A 20,974-nucleotide genomic window follows, 5' to 3' on the forward strand; every position below is an offset into this window, starting at 1 on the left:
GGGACTGAGGTGGCATCAGCAGTGATGGGGCTTCAGAGCTGTGGGGCATTAGTGCTGTGAGTCAGAGCTGGGTGCTGGGCTGACCCAGGGCTGGCAGAGCCTCCACATTCCCCATCACACTCTGAATCAACAAGTAACTCCCCAGACCCCTATCTGCCCTTTGCAGATAGCCTGTACATGACAGCAAAACAGACAGAACTAGCAACTTACAGGTTTTTTTTCCTAAAAGAAGAATCTAAACAGTCCCTATGGATATTTTGATTATCTGAGGTCTTCCAGAGCTGTGAAGAAATTGAAGTTTCCCCTTTAGTGTTTGCCCATTGCCTCTTCAATAGATACAAGCTTCACCAAGCACCCACACTAAATCTGCCAACACTTATTTTCCACCATCTGCATAGTAATTGCACTAGGAGCTGAGTTTAATATCCTTAAATTTCCATTTTGACGTGCTGGAGAGCTCCTGGTGCACAAGGTGCAAGGGGATATTTAGTCTCAGATTATTGACCTGGAATGAAGAAATCCAAGTACCAGCTTTCCTCTCCTTTCTTCCCTCACCTCAGTGGCTTCATCAATTAAATATTCCCCATCTCTTCAACAAAGACAGCTCTCCTATCACCCTATTCTTATTTGCTCAGAGGGTCTCCTTCCAGCTGTATCCCACTGAGTTTGTTGCATGATGATCTGTAGTGGTTGTTTTCTCTCTTTCTTCACTTTGCCCCAAACTGTGTTTTTCTGACATATTCCTGTGTTTTGGGGCAGGCTCTGTGATCCCCTATGCCAAACTACCAGGGAGCAGCTGGTCTGTGAGATTAACTTCTCAGCTTCCTCTAAGGGGCCCCAGGCCTCAGTCTGCCTACGCCCCCACTAATCTGAATGAAACCACAATTTTTGCAGCTCAAACCTATTCTATCTGCACTTAAAAAGTGGAGTGTTTTCTCAGAGGAACCCTGCTTCTGCTTCCACCCAAAGAAAGCACTCTTGGAGGCAGTGAAATAGGCTGATTGCTGGTGGAGGTGGGGAGGACTTGCTGTCGATTATTGACTGGTGAAGACCTTTTTCCTTCAATCCTGCGAGCTGCCTATCTATTAAAAAATGATGCTATCTAGCCTTATGTCACTTAGGACTGAATGCAAAACTCATCTCTTTGACTTTGCACTCCTAAAATACCCTACAATGCCCACACAACACCTCAGGCACACCTCTGTCCCCATCGAGCTCCCTCAGACCTCCCTTTCTGTAACTCCTGATACCTTAGGATCAGGTGCCTTGATCCCAGGCTTATCCTGCCATCCCTACTCATTCACTCAGAAATGCAAAACCTTCAACAACACAAAAAACAGCTCACCCTGGAGTACCTTGAGATAAAGTCTTACTGTATGAGAGGATAAAAAGTCCAGGGGTGGTGATAAGTCAGGGAACTCATTCAGCCCCACCACCTTGGTGCAAGTCAGGGTCTCGTTAGCCTTTGCAGGGCAGGTGTGTCTGAGCCTGCCCTGCACCGCTGGCCAGCGATTGCTGTGGGAACTCTGACATGGTTTTTTCCATCCAGCAAACTCAAGAGTTTTCACTCAAATGTGATTTTCAGGCAACGATGACAGTGAAGCATTGCCAGCTCACCCATGACCGTACAGTGACTCCTTCGAGGCATCACCTAGCTGAGGGTGGAGCAGAGCTCTGTTCACTGCTTGAAAGCCTGTTTTTAGAGTCAGGTGTGGCTGCCTCAACATGAGTGTGTGTGCAAGCACGTGGGTACTATAAAAATACCTGCTTGATTAGGTGCCAGGCAGGGTTTGGCTCTGTTTTACACCAAGGAAAAGCAAGCTGCTGATTGATGTATTCCTCAGCCTCCCCCGGTGGAAATGGTGCAGCTCAGACACAACAGAGAAAATTATTCCTTGGTGTTGGATCTTCCTTAAATGTGCCTAGAGCAGGGCTGGAATGGGGGATCACAGTCACCAAAGGCTCCAGCCATGTATGCAGGGGAGAAGCTCAAGGATCCCACAGCACAGCTCCCACAGCTCCAGCACCAGCAGGGGAACCACAGACCTTTGGGGGGGTTGCTCTGTGTGGGTGCCTCAGGGAGCAGATAATCCCTCAGGGAGCCACACATGGACAGAATCCCTTCTAGGTGAAATCTGCAGCACAGGCTCCAACAGAAAGGAGAAATTTGGCCTCGGACAGGAGAATAGACCAAAAGCTGCCCTGCTCTTCAAAGCTGGGGTCAACACAAGACTTTTCAAAATGCATCTTTTTTCCTAAAGCATGAACTTTTTTTTCTTTTCTAAGCATGGTGAATTCATCTTTAGAGCAGACATCAAACCTCGCAGCACCGAGAACAAAGGAGCCTGTACTATGTAGCACAGTTGCTTTTTATGACTTTATTTTTAGTAGTATGCAATGACACAAAAGCATTTTGTTAAAATAAAACAATATTTAGTGTGAAAATAAGCCATGAAATACACTACAGGGCTTATATTTTGTTTAAGATTTTCTAAATACATGGGAAAGACAAAAGCTTTGGAGGATTTTCCATTAATACAAAATGTTATTTGCTCTTTGTCAAGGGAGACCTCTCAGTGTTTTAAAACACAACGTTACACATAAAAAGCACGAAAACTTCCTTGATTTTCTGGAATTTTAATAGCTAGTGACCTGTTATTAAAAATAGCAAGCCTCCAACTTTACAAATTCTGCTGTAAGTTTTAATATGAAGAATCAGATAAACATAATACTCACAGAAGAAAATTAAGATCTAGTTTGGAGAACCAATTGCCAAAAGCAATGAGGAGCAGAAATGAGGACATGAAACAGGAACTGAAATAGGTTTCTCAAGTGCTTGAGCTGACACAAGTGCATAAGTATAGAAATACAGTGAAAAAAAAAAAAGAGTGGTTTAAAATTATTTTGGTTCCCTTAACATTGAAAATTATCATTAATTTAAGCTACATATTTTTGTCTACCCATCACGTTGTGCAGTGGCTATGAATAGTAAATGCGCAGAAACATTGTCATTTTGGGGTAAGAGGAGATCTTACTAACTGTTAAGTTTATCCCACTGAAAATTTATTGCAATTCCTAACCTGACTAAATCAAAATTAACTTTCAAAATCCACACAAACCCTGGAATCCACTTTTACCATCCAATCCTCAAAGCCCCCTTTTGCTTTTGCAGTTAATGTCAGATTTTTCAGAGATGTAATGAAATCTCATCCAGAGGAACAGCTGAACATTCAGGCTCTCATCTTCCCTACACTTTTGCCCTCTCTATCAAGTTATGAAGATACTTGCATGCACATATAACCCTGTGGCAGAAACAAATGCTGCTCCTGCCTTTACACAAATTGGAGATGAAGTGCCCCAGACTAACGCCTCTGCTGCTGCTCTAGGAAGACAGAGGAACACATTTTTCAGAGGTTTCCTCTTTTCCTCATCTCTATGCGTGCTGCATAATGTGTAGTACTTTAACATCAGGACCAAAATTTTTATTATGCAAACTTATTGTGACTATCAAGTCCTCACTGAGCATTAACAAGCTCTGAAAGATACTATTAAATGTGTCACTTTAACTTCAAATGAAGCCTGTGTATTTTTAATTAATAAGTAGAAGCGTGTGAGCGTAGCAGATGCTGCCATTAACCATCTTATCGGGTTAGGGGATGGCAAGAGTTCTTCCCCAGCACTGGCTGGGAGAGCATATTCTCCTTTTATAAACTTGGAAGCCATTGTACAACCATGTGCATAACAAAATCCAGGCTGCAGCTCCAGAGCAGAGGGCACACGTAATTAGACCTTTTGTTTCATCTGTGTCTCTGATCTCCACCTCCTCACTACCACGATTTTGCCCTTTTCCTCTCTCATTCCCATCTGCAGCTGGAATCAAAGGGTGTGTGGGAGGCATGGTGTGGGCAGGATTTCAAGGGGATGGTAAGATGCTTCAGCTGGGTGATACATGGGAACAAATAAGGCACTGGAAGGCTCCCAAAGCCTGCAGAGCATGGCCAGAACATGGACAGGAACTGGGGAAAGAAGCATTCTGACACTGGTTGCTGTTTTCCACCCTCTGAGCCAATCCCTCACCAACTATACATGGGAACAGGCCTGCCTTAGATGAAGGAGAACACTTACAGGAGGCACAGAGTCAGTTTCTAATCCTCACATCCTCTGGAAATGCACCTTCCTTCCCATGGTAATTTGTTTTAGCTAGAGTTGGCTCTGACACAGATGCTTGTCATCCCTCGATCCTGTAAAAAGGGCTGGGATATTCAGGACTCTTTTTCATGGAAACCCTGAACTCCTTAAAACCCTCCTGGGCTTGGTGAAAAATTACCATGGGTACCAATGACTTGGGCACTACACCCGGCACCAGGACTTCCTCAGCTCTTTAAAGAGCAGGAAGGGGGACTGAAGGGAAGCAAAATGATGGTTATCTTTAATAACAAGCTGTTGCTGAAAGGTGGGATAAGCTGATTACAGTGCAGCCTGGGTGTAATTTTAAATAATTGACATGGCACTCAGAACTCATATCAGGATGCTTTTTCACTGTTCACGCATCAAAAGGAATTAAATACATTAAATAAATGTATTGGAGGGGTGAAGTATATCAAGCTGGTAAATGGATACAATCTGATATTATGCAAATTCAGATCAAGTAGCAGGAGATGATTTTGCTTGCATTGCCTCTAGCTAAAAAGAGCAGTGGAAGGACGCTGTACCTATTCCTTCCTGCCTCTGCTACTGGGCTTTGTAATCTGTATCTCAGAGCCTGCTGCCCTTCAGACCTAGAGCAGCACCCAAAATAAGGGGGGAATTTGCTCTCTGCTCTGATCCCAGTAACCCTTGCACCTGGCTGTTCAAGGTCATGTGTGCTCCTATTAAAAAGGCTCCTGGGTACCATTTGATCTATGTTAGATATAAAACCAGGAAAGACAAAGATCCCGAGAGCCTTAACTGAAAACAGAAAGTATCACTGTCTAAGCTCCCATAGATTGCACAGCATTGAATTCAACCCTGGTATTTCTGTTGAGTAGAAGAATTTTTGCCTGTCAAAGCTGTCCAGGCATCTGGTCTGGGAACTTAAGAGATTTTCATGTGAAGGAACTACAGCTTCCCTTGTTAGTTCATTCCAATGGTTAATTTTCCTCCTTATCAAATCATGTAGGTAACATTTCTGCCAATTTTAGTGTGATACTGCCTTTAACAATTTGTATGAGAACACTTCATATGCTCATGTGCTGCTCTGCGTGCATTTGTGTGTCTGTGCTGTCTCTTCCCATTTTTTAAGCTATTTAAGCAAAGAAATCTTATGTAAGACACTGGTTGAGGGATGAAGTTATCTCCCTAAGTTTAATGTAGAAAGGGAAATCTAACCCAGAGAGGGACCTCAGAAATTCAATTGTCGTAAATGCCCATTCTGGAAAAGCTAGTAAATTTTAAGGGTATCTTTTCCCTGGCAGGATGAGCAGGAATTTAAATCAGTCTCTTATGGTCCCATTGGTTTAAGCATCCGTATCTTGTGGATGTTAGCAAAGCCAAACTGTTCTGCTGAATTTTTATAATCTACCAGACCACTCCAACATAGCCATGGTCCATTTCTCTAATCTAACATGTCACCAATTTCACCAGCTGGCAAACCCAGCAACAGTGGTTTTGTCTGCTTTATAGATAACGAGCATTTTAATAGGCAACAATTAAATATTCATTTAGGAACTGATGGAAATCAAGTCACTGGGGATTCTGCCTTCTAAAAAGCTCTATTTCACCAATAATGGCCTCACCCATGTAAAAAGTTTGTGTCTCCAAATTAAGGCTCTAATCCTGGTTGTCTCAACAGCTGGTAGAATTTCTCCCTCTATATTTCTCCCTCCCTCCCCATCCCTGTCCAGGGTTATTCACAGTAGGAGATGGTAAGGAGAACACCAGAAGTTCACTCTGTCTAGCCATAAAGGAAAAACACTGATTGACAGCCAAAGAGGGGAAGAAAAACACAAATCAAAAAAGGACTGAAGCAAGAGGACACTTGGGGAGCATGAGGGGTCATTCTCTTACAATGAATTTCCTTTACTCCAGCTATAGTAATAAAATTCCCAATGCACTATCACTTCATCTCCAGTTCATCAAATTCTTCTCTGATGGACAGTTAGTTGCAAAAGATCTCTTTCATGGCACGAGGTGGGTGAGAAAGAGCTTCTTTGTCTTCAGAAAGAAACCATCTCTGCTTTTGAACTACTTCCTTCAACACTGATAAAAAAGGCCTTTCATCCTCCTTTCAGTGCATCCATTTTAAACTGGAGTCAGTCAGCTTTTCAAAGTTAGCACAACTTGATCAAAACCGAGTTTGCCTTGGAAACTGCACATTAACTAGAATGTGATGTTCGATTAAGGAGGCAGAGGAAAAGTGCAACGAGAAAAGTTCTCTGACTCTTTAAATATCTCCTGTAGGAAGCATTCAGGCACTACCTCATCTTTTCTGCAACTCAAACAGGAGGCAAAGGCAATACAGTATAGCTCTTATTTAATAACCTGGGAGGGATATGCCAGCTCAGGAGCTCTTCTACAAGAAGTCTGACTGATTTTATGAGTTCTTCATGGGAGCACAATTAGTGCTGGAAGCTGCTGGAGGAAACTAAGGATGCAAGAATTCTGCTTATCCTGCACCTCTGTGGTAAAAACACGTGTTTTCCTCATGGCACTTTTAACCTCCAGCCTGACTAAAGGCAGTGTGGCACAAAATACACCAGCTAAAGGACTAAGAAATTATTTTGGTTATTGTGCCTGAGCAGGTGTTGGCTTGTCAATTCAGCTTAGTAAGGTAAATGTATATGGATGCAAATATGGATGATCTCGGGAGAAGCAGCCCAACTCATGGAAAACAATCATTTTGGGAGAGCAAGTTATTTCCATACAGATCACCAAACAGTAAATAATTTTTGGGTGCTTCCATCTTAGCTATGAGCAGCCTGAATTCTCTGACACAACATTTTAAAATAATTCAACCACTGAGATGTCTGTATGAGATGTCTGTAAAGTCACAATTATCATGAGAGAAAAACCAAGTTCATAACATATTTCTGCTATTTCATTCTGGAACTGGTGTTCTGAAACACCTCCCCCATTACACTGTACCACTAGCAAAATTTATCCTGGTCTCTCTCTCTTGAGTATTTTATTGTAGACAGCGAAAAAATACTAGAGATAGAATAGAGACTCTGACTTGCAGAAACACAAGTGACTGCAATCCAGTGTAGCAGTATCAAATTATAATAGCACGGGTATTTAAACTCATAAAGCAATTTCTTGATAATCCTCCAGAGAATCTGTAGCAAAATTAAGTCCCATCAGTTCTCTTAGAGGGGCTAGTAATATTGCTGCTGCAGCAGTTCATGTGTTTCAGACCTTAGTGACTCTTTTTAGCCCTGCTGCCCATGACACGCTTCTTAAGACAAATATTCCACAGAAGGAGCTAAGCCAATTTCCTGTACTTTAGAGGCAATTTACTAAACCTTTCTTTAAGAACGGTTGGCACATATTTTCAGTGATAAGGAAATCTCTTCAGTGCCCAAGCTATAATTTTATTGAATATTCCACTGCAGGTTATACACATTTACGAGAATGAAAATAATCATGTAATTAAGCTTGCCACCTAAATTATCATGTGTTTTTCTTATTTATGTGGCCAATTCCTCCACTGGAAAGTGATTCTCAAATCACAGTCTACAGAGAAATGCTGAAATCACAATTTCTGCACTACTAGATCTAAAATGCTCTATCTCAGAAATGCTTTAATGTTCTTCAACTCAACCAGGGGTTTCCAAAGGAGCGAGGAGCTTCAGGTAACTGCAGTGGTTCAGGGCACCCTTGCCAGGAGGGGCCAGTCTGACAGCTGGAGTGAACAGAGATACCTACTTCAGTTCCCTTTATTTGGGAGAATTGTCCTAGCAGCAAAAACATGCACAGCGAGAAGCAGGGAGAAATCTCCTTCTCCATAGAGAGCCCCTGGTGTCATCTCTGTTTCAGGAAATAATACAGGTATTAGAGGTATGTCTGTGCTGAAAACATGAGGCAGCTCCCCAGAATTCCTACGGCAAACTGGTACTGCCTTTCCATCTTCCTGGCTCCTTTTGGGTGCCACAGTATAAGGAGGTTATAAAGCAACTGGAGAGCGTCAAAGGAGGGCTGTGAAGATGGTGGAGGATCTGGAGGGGAAGTAGCTGAGGGCACTGGAGGAGAAGGGAGCGCAGAGTTCACCGCGGGCTGCAGCTTCCTCGGGACGGGCAGCTCCGAGCTCTGTGACCAGCGACAGGACCCGAGGGAACGGCTGGAGCTGGGTCACGGGAGGTGTAGGATGGATATTAGGAAAAGGTTCTTCACCCAGAGGGTGGTGAGCATCGGAACAGGCTCCCCAGAGCAGCGGTCACGGCACCGAGCCTGACAGAGCTCAAGATGTATTTGGACAACGCTCTCGGGCATAGGGTGGCATTTTGGGGTGGTCCTGTGCAGGGCTGGACTCCATGAGCCTGTGTGTCCCTCCGAGCCGAGGATACACCGTGATTCTACGTCTCCGCGGCTCCCGATGCTCCCGGGAGCGGAGCCGTGTGCCCGGCAGCCGATCCGTGCCAGGACACAGGGATGCGCTGGCGGCGAGTGCCATCTTGTGGGGACTAAGCCACGGAGCGGGGACACGGACAGCCCGAGGCAGCCACGGGGCCAGCGGGATGCTGCGAGCGCCAGGAACGCCGCTGCTGCCATTCCAGCACCGCCCGCCAAATTCCCCATCCTCAGAGCCTGACCCGCGTGTCTTTCTCCCACTCCGTCAGCTTTCCAGAGCGCAGGGATTAAAACAGACACGTAACAGCCCACTCGGAGTTCAGGCAGGTGAAGGTGGTGTGTGTCTTTTAGATAAAGGTACCTCATCTCCCAGAAAATATGGGCACCTCACAACAGCTGTTCCTTGGAGTTCAGCCTGTATCAAGGTCTCGTGCCAGCACGTTTCAAGACAATCCTTAATCCAGAGTGTAAAATCTCCATCCTGAAAAAAAAAAAAAAAGCATTCATATTTTAGATTTTCACATTTAAGAGAAGTAAATACTAAATCTTTGCATGACCGGGGCCAAGGAAGACCAACCTGCTATTATTTTTCTTTTATACTGGCTGTCACACTTCAGTGGCTTCAGCACGTAAAGGTGAGAGAAATCATTTAGTGGCACATTTCAAGTACATTTTGCTCATTTTTGCTCCCAGCTGCAATTGTCTGTGCTCTGAGGTTTGCAAAACCCTCCATGCACAGTGCCCAAGGAATTCTAGAGCAATTTCCTCATGTAAGACAGGTCGACATGAATAAGCAGAGCTGAGTAAATCACAGCACAGAAAAGTTAAGTGAAAATCATGAAATGAGTCATTGGAACGGCTGACACAAAGCAGGTCACTGTCATAATCATACAATGCATTCCTGTCTACCCTTCATAACATCTCAAACAAATTCTGCCATCACAGATATCAGAGCAACCTCATGGATGTAAATGGGGACAGAATTTGGCCAGCTCACACTCCATAGCATTTGTAGATCTCATTTCATAGACTATTTAGCTGCAATTATCCTTCAGTGCTGAGCCAAATGCACATCTGATAAAAGCCACTCTGGGTAACATCCATAAACATGACAGAAAGGGATCAGCTTTAACATCTTTTTAATAAATCCAGGTCATCTTCCAGCAACACTCATACCAGGGTACCAACTCCAGAGGCCTCTTCTTCCCTTCAGGCTCTTCCCCACTTCAGTTTCAATAAGCTGAGGCACTCTTTCCCTTGCAAAAGTTTTTTCAAGCCCTTAAGAGCTCAGTAAACCACATCTCTGCTCTGGCTCTCCTGCTGTAACCCACCTCCCCAGTAAACATCCACTCTTAACTCCTGCACCTCCCAGCAACTCCTCTGCCTTCATCTCTTCTCCTACAGTCACTCTTGGTCAGCTTGAGCTCCTTAGTCAGCTGCTTCAGCCCAGTTAGAAATCAGAAGTATTGGTCTGGCTTCTGATAAGGCTAAATTTGGCCTCATATCCCTTAGACAGCCACATTTAGAGTCCTCCTACTTCCCACGTGGTTCTGGGGAAATCCCGACCCTGCTGTTAGCCTAAACCTCCAAGGAAGTGGATTTCATCCCTGTTCTAAGGGTTTTGATGTAATTTGCCAGCACTGGGGGGTCCATTTTCCTGTCTAGACCCGTCAATCTCATCACTGTCTACTTTGAGTACTACCCAAGAGCACCAGGAGACAATGGAGACAGCTTGCAAGCCTGCTCCATTTTTAATTCAAACCATTTTAATTCCTCCTTCCCGTCATCTTTTTGGAAGGCATTGGTCCCACGCCACTGCTGCTTCGGGGTGTTTGTGGTTTCCTCTGAAAGGCTGTTGTGTTGAACAAGCCCACTATGTTTTTTCTATAGGTGCTCTGCTGCTTTCCCAGCAGACAGACATTCACTGGAGCAATTCTTCCATACACACCAGCTATGAGCGAGTTTGCCATTCTCTGTGGGGAAAATGAGACATTGCAAAATCAGGACAGCATGTGAAAAAGGAGTCTAAGAACCCCATCCTCCCAGCAGCTTCTTCCCAGTAGGGAAAGTTAGCCTGGGAATGCACAAAATGTAATGGAGAAATAAAATGCTTTCTAATGCATGACTGGGATAAAGCAGCATGACACGGTTAGCTGGGCGTTGCATCCTGATCAGTCAGATGGCAAAGACATCATGCTTCACTTAGCCCCAAAGCACCCACTGTGTGACAAGTATGAAAAGATGTGTCGGAGGGAGAGGAAGAGAAGGCTGCTTCAGGTCCAAAAGACCCTTTTGCCCCTGCTGCACTCACAAAAGGGGTCCTGAATAGGAACCCAAATGAGCCCAGGGAATATTCACACGATCTTAATTTACCATGACTGCTGCCTACCAGTTCCAGATAAGTTGGATTAATAAACTGCCTTTCACGTGTGACACCTCGGCATGAATTTTGCATTAGACTCAATTCAGTAAAGTTCACAACTGACATGCTTGCTTTTATGACAATCCTTTTCAATTGTTTTTTGCACTGGGATGTCATAAAGATGTTTGAGCCCTTTTTTTTTTTCTGATGAGGAACTGTCTTTTATCTTGAAAAAGAGCTTTTATAACCCACTCATGCCGATAGCACTCTTGAATTAAGCTGGAAGGCAAAGCCCCTAGTCCATTTATACTATTAACAAGACTGGATTTTTCAGTGTCAATGAAAGCAGTGACGTGCTTGCTTCAGAGCTGGGCTTGTCACAGCAGAAAATTTCAATGCAATGGGGGTGGGGATGATTAAAACACAAAGAGGACACAATGTGTGATAAGATCAGCAGAACCTTATGGAATTAATGCAAGGCGAGTGGATCATGCCCACCAATTAGAGCTTACATGGTACTTGCTAAATTTATCAGACCATGAATCTGTTCTTCCTTAATTGATAAGCAGGTGGCATGGCTGATCTGCATCCAGATTCCAGGAGGAGAGATAAACGTGGATGAATGGATGGATGGGTGGATAGATGGATGGATGGATGGATGATATGTTTATGAGATGGTTTTATCTCTTAATGATACACCCTAGTTTGATATTGCCTCTCTCAACAGCAGGTACTCAGGCCAGGCATTGTTCAAAAGATGATCTCTATTGGAGCTAGGTGAAAATGAGGGGTATAAGTTTGGGAAACTATTTGGGAAAGAATTTGACTGCAGTCTGACAAAATAACGGAAATTAAAGTGGGCTGGAAGACTTCATTCCTGACCTGAGGTGCTGGCTCAGAGCCATTATACAGAACGCAGCCCTGCAAAACTGCACAGAACCCAGCTAAAGTCAGTTCCTGAACAGTTTCATCTGTGAAACCATAATAATTTTTTCTCTTACCCTTTGTCTTTTGGGCCCCTTCAGATAACACGTCTTTCAGAGAATGAAATGTTCCTTACTATGCACAGAGTTCTGATCTCACTTGGGGTATCACACATACTCAAAAACATCTGGATGGATTGCAAAGACAGAGCAGGCTTGTGTGTGCAAAGACCAATTATCCACCTGCTCTCTTGTGGCTGCCCCCATTTACTCCTGGGCTGCATGAAAGGGAACTTGATGCTGTGCTTCAATCCCAAATGCACTCTAGTTCCATTTTTTTTAATCTGAGCATGAGAGGAGGCAAATTTGAAGCTTGCTATGTGGAAGGGAAATACATTTCTAGACAGCAGGTTCAAAGTGGTTATGCAGATACTTCCCTTCCTCCATGAAATTCTCTAAGATAGGAATCTTAATTTTGAGATTATTGAAATCTCTAATGACCCTGAAACAGCTTAAATATAAGGAAGGCAACCTGGAAAGAGTAGGCTGGCTTCATCTGTGTGTACTTTGGATGACTGCTCCTCTGTGTTTCACAGCTCCAGTTTGATAAACCACAGATTGGTTCAGGGGCTTATCCCAAATAAGCCATCAAGACCTATATATTACCTCAAAATTGGCCTGTAAAAGTGATTCTTCAGTTACATAAAATGTATTGCAATTACTTTTATTCCTGTGCTGACGAAGCCAGGTGTCTTAGCTGTTGCTGCGCTCAGAGAAGTGGGAAAAGCAACACACATAAAAATGGCTTAAACCAGCTCTTTGCATTACCAAGGCAGGACTTCGGGGATATCTACACAGATTAGTCTGACTATGCTCCCTTGCAAAGGGTCAAGCCTCCCATTTTTCACCAGGGACAGAGCTCCAGTTTCTGACTTCTCAGTGTTCAACTGTAATACCATGATTGTACTTGTTCAGGGCTGATTCTCTGCTGTTTGGGCTGTGAATTAGGGAACATTTCAAGGGGAAGACAAGATTATTTGATCTACTAAAGAACTGGGGTTTCTCACAGGGCTCAGAGGAGAGGATTGATGCAGTCAGGAATTATCAGCCATAGGAAGGAAAAGGACACAGGAACCCAGGAGACTTTCCCAGGCTCTGGTAACTTTACAAAAACACAATTCTGCAGACCCTTGTCCCTTCAAATCAGCTACAGACCTTTCTGTTAAAAGCAGTTCCTTCCCTCCCTCCCCTAGAAACACCATCCTCTGCTTGATGTGCTGTTTCCATAGCAACATTTAATTAATATAAACCCCCTGGCCACCACACAGCACAGGTAGTATCTGTAAGCAGCATTTAACATGAAATAAAAGCAGGAAGTTCAGCCAGCAAAAGGCCTGGCTCCAATCTCAAGTGTGTTTACAACAGTGGAGTGGTGCCTGTGCACTGAGGAGGGAAAGAGCTGCTCTGGCTTTTAATTACACAAGACCTACACAGCAGTTAATTAATATGGAGCAAAATCTGGAGATGCCTGAGCTTCCAACCCTCCAATCAGCACCTCGGATCACACATGTGGGATGCAGCAGCTCCATGCTCGATGCAGCATCCTCTGAGCACCTCCACAGCTCCCTGGGTACTCCCCAGCGCACAGTGATTTGGGGATAAGAACCAGGGCTCTCTCTCCACCCGCCACCAGAGCTGTATCCCCCAGTCCCCCTTTCCCCAATGTCTGGGAGGTCAGGGCCTGGGTATTTCTGATTAAAACCCCACGCAGCCTCTCTCCCCTCCTTCAGGAGCCACTTTAGCATCTCCTGATGGAAAGCAGGGGGGTTTCAGTTACAATGAGGCATCAGAAACAAACTGGTTTTATGGTTTATAGGAACTGCAGTTGTGTGGACATGTTTCCACCAATACATTCTGGGCTGTAAACTGATCAAGAATACGATGTTGTGTTACCTAAAGATAACAAAGCCTCTGTTTTTGCTTATTCTGGCAGAGCACCTCCACACCACAGTGCTTCCAGGGAGTTAAGAACAGGTGAGAAGATCTGTAGACATAGAGGAGAAGGCACAATGCTCCCTCTCAGCCACCAAACCCTTCTCCTGATTCCTTTGGTTTCACTGTTTGTCTAATTTAATATGAAAGCATCTAAGAAGTTGCATGGAATAAAGGCCCCATGAGCTAGGCCTTCATATAACTGTGCACAGCCCCTGGGATCACAGAGATTTTGGGAGCAAATCACTGTAATTAAAAGATACCATCAAGGTAGACACCATATAACAAGCTCTCCTCTCCTCCTCCATGTTAATGAACTAATCCTTGCTTTTTGTTCAAGTAAAACTTCTGTGGGTGGCAGTAGGATTCCTTGCATTTAGAAAGGTCTTTAATTTGGTGTTCTGAACATAGAGAGTCAAAATTAAACGGGCAGCAAGGATTAGTGTTGAGATACCTCTGAAGGAAGCTGCTTGGACCCTGGTCTAAACGCCAGGCATTTTCCAGATGCCTCTAAAAACTCATTGTAAAAGACACAGAACATCTGTCTCCCCAGTGTGTAAAACAGGTTTTAATTCACATCCCTCGGGTTTTCTTGTCTCTTGTGGGAAAAGAAGGGAAGCCTGAAGCTTGTGGAAATAACCAATACTCTTCACCTTATATCCAGCACTCAGAGAAGCAGGATTCAATCTCTCTCTCCCTGGGGTGTGGAAGGGATTTGCTCTGGGTGTCAGTACTTAATTCAGAATTACCACATCATTTATCTAAAAAGTTTTGTTATCCCAGAGCTTCTCATCAAGTCTTATTGTTCTGGCATGTCAGTTACCTGGTATCTGAGTCAGTTTCTCTCCTGAAAATTAATCTTTATAGACCTAAAAAAAAAAGAGAGTAATTACTCCAGTTATGCTTTTACAGTGAACAATTTTTGGGTGGAAAATGGCTTTACAGTGAAAAAAATTAAAATACATGTAACAGTTCTTGTTTATCTTCTATTTTAAAAAATTGAAATATTAACTACAGAAAAAATAAATAATGGAATTTGGAGTCAGTAGCTGAAAATGGTCGTTCTGGTTGTCACTGGAATTCAACATAAGATAAAGATTTGCATGAATATGGTACTTTATTTTCTTCTCCATTTTCACTAGCATGGAGAAAATGGGGAAGAGAACAAAAGGAAACTTTCCCACTTGGATGCAACAATATCTGCTCTCCCAAGGCCTTGGCAATGGTGTGTTTGTTAATCCCCTTGTGAAAAGCACTTCGAAAGTGCTTTGAAACTCTCCTTTGGGACACGGAAAAACCAACAGCTTAACAACAGACCCCAGGGGCTCATTTCTGTAGCTGAAACAACACTAAATCTCTGTTACTTCAGATTCATGAAATCCTTATTATTTACTAGTACATAATATTATTGATTTGGACATGAGGGGATATAAGAACTAATGCAGGCAGGCAGGACTGATATGGGGCTGGCAGCTCAGTTAAAGTTTACAGTGAGCACTTCTAAAATCATCCTAATTAACAGTGACACCAGCAAGCATCTGAACCCTGCTGAGGGTTTGGCAGAGAAAAGCTTAAAGCTTTACTTCTCAGCAGAAGTATTCAAGGAGGTGTCTCTGCTTACTGGGGGGATGTCAGGCCTGAAGAAAAATAATTAAAGTAAATCAGTGGGAACGGACCTGTAAATTCAAACAGATACCAAGTACTGCAGCTTTCAGCTGGAAAAGCTTCACAACTACAGCACAGAGTCTGGATGCATAGAAAGATGAAACACTACATGAATTATTTGAATATGTATCACATACAAGGGCCAGAAAGGTGGAGGAATCTCCAGCCTGAGAGACATTCAAAGCTCAGCTCAACAAGCCCCTGAGCAAGGTGGTCTAGCTGGGCTTGGGCTAAGCTGAATGTTGGGCCAGATGACTGCCTGTGGTGTGCTCCAGCCTGTATTATTATGTGACTTTAGGACTGTATTATTTCCATGTGCTGGTTCAAACACAGGGAAAATATTTTTTCAAAAAAATATTTTTAAAAAGTTCTTAAAGCTTTTGTCCTCTGAACTGTGTGTTAATGTGGGTGAAGCAGCATTTTAAGTGGCAGCATCCTCCAGTCTGCTTATAATTTTATGATCCTTTTTTTTCTTGGTATTTTTGATGCTTCTTGAATTACACAGCCTTTCAATGACTAGGAGGTTGTCTTCAGCAGGTGTTAATACAGCTATTCCAATGCAGAAGCTGGAACTCAAAGGGCAGTACTGGCAGGGAAAAGAGGGAAAAGAAAAAAGACTCTTAGGAAAGAAACAGTGCCCAATTATTTGGTTGCAGCATGTGAACCTAGAGTTTGCAATGAAGTCTTAAATTTTTGTAAGTTTTCTTCCTTGGTTATGAAGCAGAAATTGGAACACATTCGAGAAGACCGAGGCCTTTTTCCTCCTCTATCACATATTCAAATTGCTGCAAACACCATTTGACTCAGCACTGGGCATGGATTTTGCATAAGGCCATGTCCCTTGACTGATAGAGCCCAGGAACAGAAATAAAGCAGGCTTGTGACAACATGGGAGGAAGGAGGCAGAAAAGCATAATGCAAAGGATATTTTAAATTACTTGGGCTTGAAATTGCATCTAAACTCAGCTTCTCACCTCAACCCACTACTGTGGCTGCTGGAGACTGAGCTGGCCTGTGCTCTTCAGCACAACGATGCTGCATCACCACCTAGTTTTTATCTGGATTTTAAAATGGCAAGGGTTTTGGTATGCATGTGGCAACAATTCAATTCTGCAGGCTCTCTCTATTCAGTCATTTCTCTCAGCAGCAGCAAAAACAGAAGCAGGCAAAAAACACCCCAAAAACCTGAACAGGAAAGACCTGGAATCTTTTTAAGCCTACAGTGTTTCAAACCACCCATCTGGAGGAATATCCAGCCTTGGATGGGAGATGCTACTCGGAAGGGAGAAGATTTTTTTGTTTAATTTTGGATCATTGCCTTTGACACGGTTCATAAATGGTTAAAATAGTTTGGAATTCGCCCACTGACTTTTTTTGTATACAGATTTTTATGTAAATAGAAAGTAAATAGAAAGTACATAGAAAGTAAATAGAAATGGGAGGTTGAGTTCACCTGGGTGTACACTTGGGTTTGTGAAATGAACGCTCACCACTAGAGGACTCTACAGCAATAGCTAATTGTCCTTTTTTTTTTCCTTCTCTTTTTTTCCCCCCCTCACCTTTTTTTTTTCTTTTCACTTTATGCTCCCTTTGGTAATCCTTTCTATGAGGACAAGAAATCCTGCTCCAGAAGACCCAGGTGCCCCAGATTTTAAAACAAGTTCTCAGACAAGGCCAATTTGAAGTCTCTGAGCTTCTTGCCATGTTTAATGGAGAAAAAAAGGATCCCATTTTCAAGAAAACAATCCACATGCTATCCTGCAGGGGTGTGCTGAGGGCCTCCTGGGATCACCTTTTCATTTCCTGCACTCACCCCTGCCAAAACAAAGGAGTTTGGGCTCGTGGAGGTGGACAGCCCAGGGACAGAGACTTCAAATCCTAGGAATGAGTAGGAAGCACTGACACAGTGCTGGGGCTGAGTCACAGCAAGTCTGTCTGTCCTCTCTCTCCTCCTAACACGATGCTGTCAGAACCCCTTCCCAGCTGGAGCCGCTTGCTGCTTCCTCTGGAGTCCCTTGGCTCCCCTCGATAACCCCAAGCCAAAGAGGGCAGCCAAAAGGCTCCTTGTGCTCCCCGGTCACACTTCCTCTCTGCCTTTCTCAGATTCAAGGCATTGCAGAGAACTGGCCATTGATGGATAAATTAGAGTTTTAGAAGCACTTTTGGGCTTTTTCTTTTCCCTCTGGAACCTCTCAGAAGGAAGTCTGGGTCTGAAACACAGACATTCAAACTCCAGGCAGCCGGCCAAAATCTGCGTCTGCTCTCGGACCGTGAACACTGGAAAGCTTCACACTGGGTCAGCAGCAGCTCTGCTTGGAGCCCCATGTGCTGATACATGTGGATGAGCTGGGACCAGCTCTCCAGCTGTCCTTAGAAAGCTGAGACCTTGTGACATTCGCCATTTGTCATGTCCTTGAGCTTCAATACTCTGGAGTCAGCTGAGTCCAAGGCTTGTGCTGGCAGGACAACCCCATTTAGCACAATCTCATGGTGTGAGGACATCTCTCCTTCACCCAGGCTGCTGGGTCTCCCAGTCCTACCAGTCCACACAGCAAAGAACAGCAGAAGGATGGCAGCTCTGGCACCTTAGATATTTCATCCTTCACCACAGGAAGATAATGCTGGAGAATGGTTCCTTGGATGGTCTTTGAAGAGAACAGGGACACCCAACCATCCACCTGCATTGCACAGGAAGACCTGACTCATGCAGCTCACTGCTGAGAGCGTGGTTTGTGCCATCTCCAGAAAAGAGCAACATCTCTGCACTTGGCCTTCCCTGATTTCTGTGACTGTGGACACCTGCAATGGGTGCCTTTCTCCAAAACCTGCTCCCAGTGCCTCCCCCACCACACACCATGGAGATGCAGTGCTTGGGAGCAGGCCAGCTGCAGGTCAGCATGCACAAGGGTACAGCCACCACTTCTACCACCAGAGAAGTGAAAATAAATCTGCTGTCAGTGAGCTACAGACAGTCAGCAAATCTCCAAGGTTTCTCTCAAAGAGACATGATGGGGTCATGATGTTTAATGGGATACAGAGCACACACAGCAAATGGGAGGTTGTTCAGAGCCAGACAGCCAAACCTGGGGATCAAAACTGTGGTGGGGGGGGGGGGTGGGGGACAGCAGTCCCCAGAATAAGTGATCAGGGCCTACAGCCTCATCATCTGCAGCTATGTCCTTTGTCAGGAGGACCATTTTTACTTCTAGTTGCCCTGACGTTTGTGCCAGATCAGGACTGACATCTCTCTGAAGGAGAATGCTGCTGAAGGCAGAAATGGTTTAGGAAACTCTTATGTTTCTCTTCGCCACTCTGGAGTTGCTGAAAGTTGCCTCAGTGCCAAGAAAACTCTTTCCTTTACTGCAGCTCTAAGTCGCTTGTTCCAAAGATCCTTTAATCTCCAGTGATTCTTTGGCAATGTTTGGAGAGCATTGTTTGGAATCAGTAATGATCCCTATTAATTAACTTTTTTTAGGCGCAGGGGACGTGGGCATTGCTTTACCCATGTGGAACGTTTCCAGAGCTGTTGGAAGTAGGGTGCGCAACCAGCAAAACGGGGGTCCCTGTTGGCACTGCCCATGAGGTGCACATTGTCCCAGGCACCTGAAGTGGTATGGAGTGCCCAGGTGCACAGAGCAGCCCCAGGCACCAAGCTAGGACAAATAATAGCTTGGGTTGGAAGAAATCTTTAAAGATCATCCAGTCCAGCACACCCTGCTGGGAGTAGGGACATCTTCCACTAGACCAGGCTGGTCAGATGAGCTGCTTTGAACCAGGCAGGGGAGAAAGAGGACATTAAAACAAGATGGGGGCTTTAAAGCAAAGGCTCAGCACAATGGGGATCTCTGCAGTGCTGGCAAAATTGGCAGCTGGGGCCAGTCTCCTGGTGAAACGCTTGGCAGTCTCGTTTTGCAAACAGTTCTGCCGGCTCCAGATTGAGGTGGTGCTTTGATACTCCAAAGAGAAGACACTGAAATAAGGACAGAGAGCTCTGCCTGGCTGCCTGCACCTCTGGGGGAAGCTGGCAGTGCTGAGGGAGGGAAGAAGGCACAATGTTCTTACATGCACAGGCACTGCACATCATGGGACTCCTTTTGTGCTTGAACACCCACTTGGAATGAACTGGGGGACATTTTCCACCATTCTCCTCTTTACTTCCTTTGTGTTTCCATAGAAGGATCAGTTATCCTGGGCAAGGTGTGTGTTATTATCTTTGTAACTCTTCCATCCCCATTTGCAGTACTTGCTATAAGATTTCAGCTACCCTTTAATCTTGCCACACCTCAGCGAGCTGCCAGGGTAGGATCTGATTCCAGTGTTAGGCTGGAATGATTTGCTTTGAAACTGAAAACAAAATCACTGGCCACTTGAAAACAACATAAAACAAGTCTTTGACAACTACATTTTTTATTTTGAGTGGCTTGGATGGATTTCAGCACAGGGAAAGTCTCAGGGATATGCTATCACATTATGTGCCAAATTTGGACTTGGTCCAGTGAGGATTTTTGATGATTTTGTATCTTCTTCCCTGTATTTTTCAGGATCATGTACACATGGCCATTGTCCTGGGGATGAGATACAGTTCCCTCTGAATGCCTAATTAAGCCCCGATTAGCATTTCTTCTAGGAGCAGACGCAGCTTTTCCAGCCCAGCAAACAATGCCATCTGTTGTTCCCTGGTTGGAAGTTCCATCCCAAAGTGTGCTCTGCTTCTATATTTAATTGTGAAGTTTCCTGCTGCCAAAAAAGTGAGGTTGTTTAAATCTGGCATCAGGAGGAAAAGGCGGAGAGGGAGGGAGATTGGATTTATATTGTTACTGCAGGGAATGCTAAATTGCTTTAGTCTGACTGGCAGCTCTGCAGTTTGCCCTCCTGTGCAGGACAAGCCAAAGGGTGAAACCTTCCATCAGGACTCCCACTGCCACTTTGCACCCTCTTCTTGATGTCAGGGCTGTCTCTGCAGGGAGTCTTCAGCAGCTTTTCCTACCTCTGCTGCCACCAGTTCCCTGGAGAGGCTGAATTCGGGGTGATAGCAAGGCCCTCAGGCATTGGCACTCAGCATTGTGCTGTGACCTTCTCTAGAAACTTTTGGCACTCACAAGAGAGGAAAGTGTTCACAACCAACCTTGTCTCTGTTCCTGGCCGCGGGGAAATGCTGAATTCACATGGCCTTCACCAACCTTCCATGACTGCCAACGAGGAAGCCAATTGGAGAACTGATTTTTGGGCATATGTCAACTGGCTTCTGGCTGGAGACCCACTAAACTAATTTCACACAGACCACTTAGCAGCCATTAGCTGGTTGTGGCATGACCTGTGATGGACTGCAAACAGTGACCTGGAGGAGAAAACACTAATTTTATTATTTAACCCATGGGAGAGCAGGGTGTTGTAGGATGGCAATGTTCAGGGGAAAACAGTAATAGATGCAAGGAAGTCAATGTGGTTTGTGGGCCAGATTTTATCCCTCCTACTTCTATGAACATCA

This window comes from Corvus hawaiiensis, chromosome 13 (genome assembly GCF_020740725.1).
Source record: "Corvus hawaiiensis isolate bCorHaw1 chromosome 13, bCorHaw1.pri.cur, whole genome shotgun sequence".
NCBI classification, from domain to species: domain Eukaryota; kingdom Metazoa; phylum Chordata; class Aves; order Passeriformes; family Corvidae; genus Corvus; species Corvus hawaiiensis.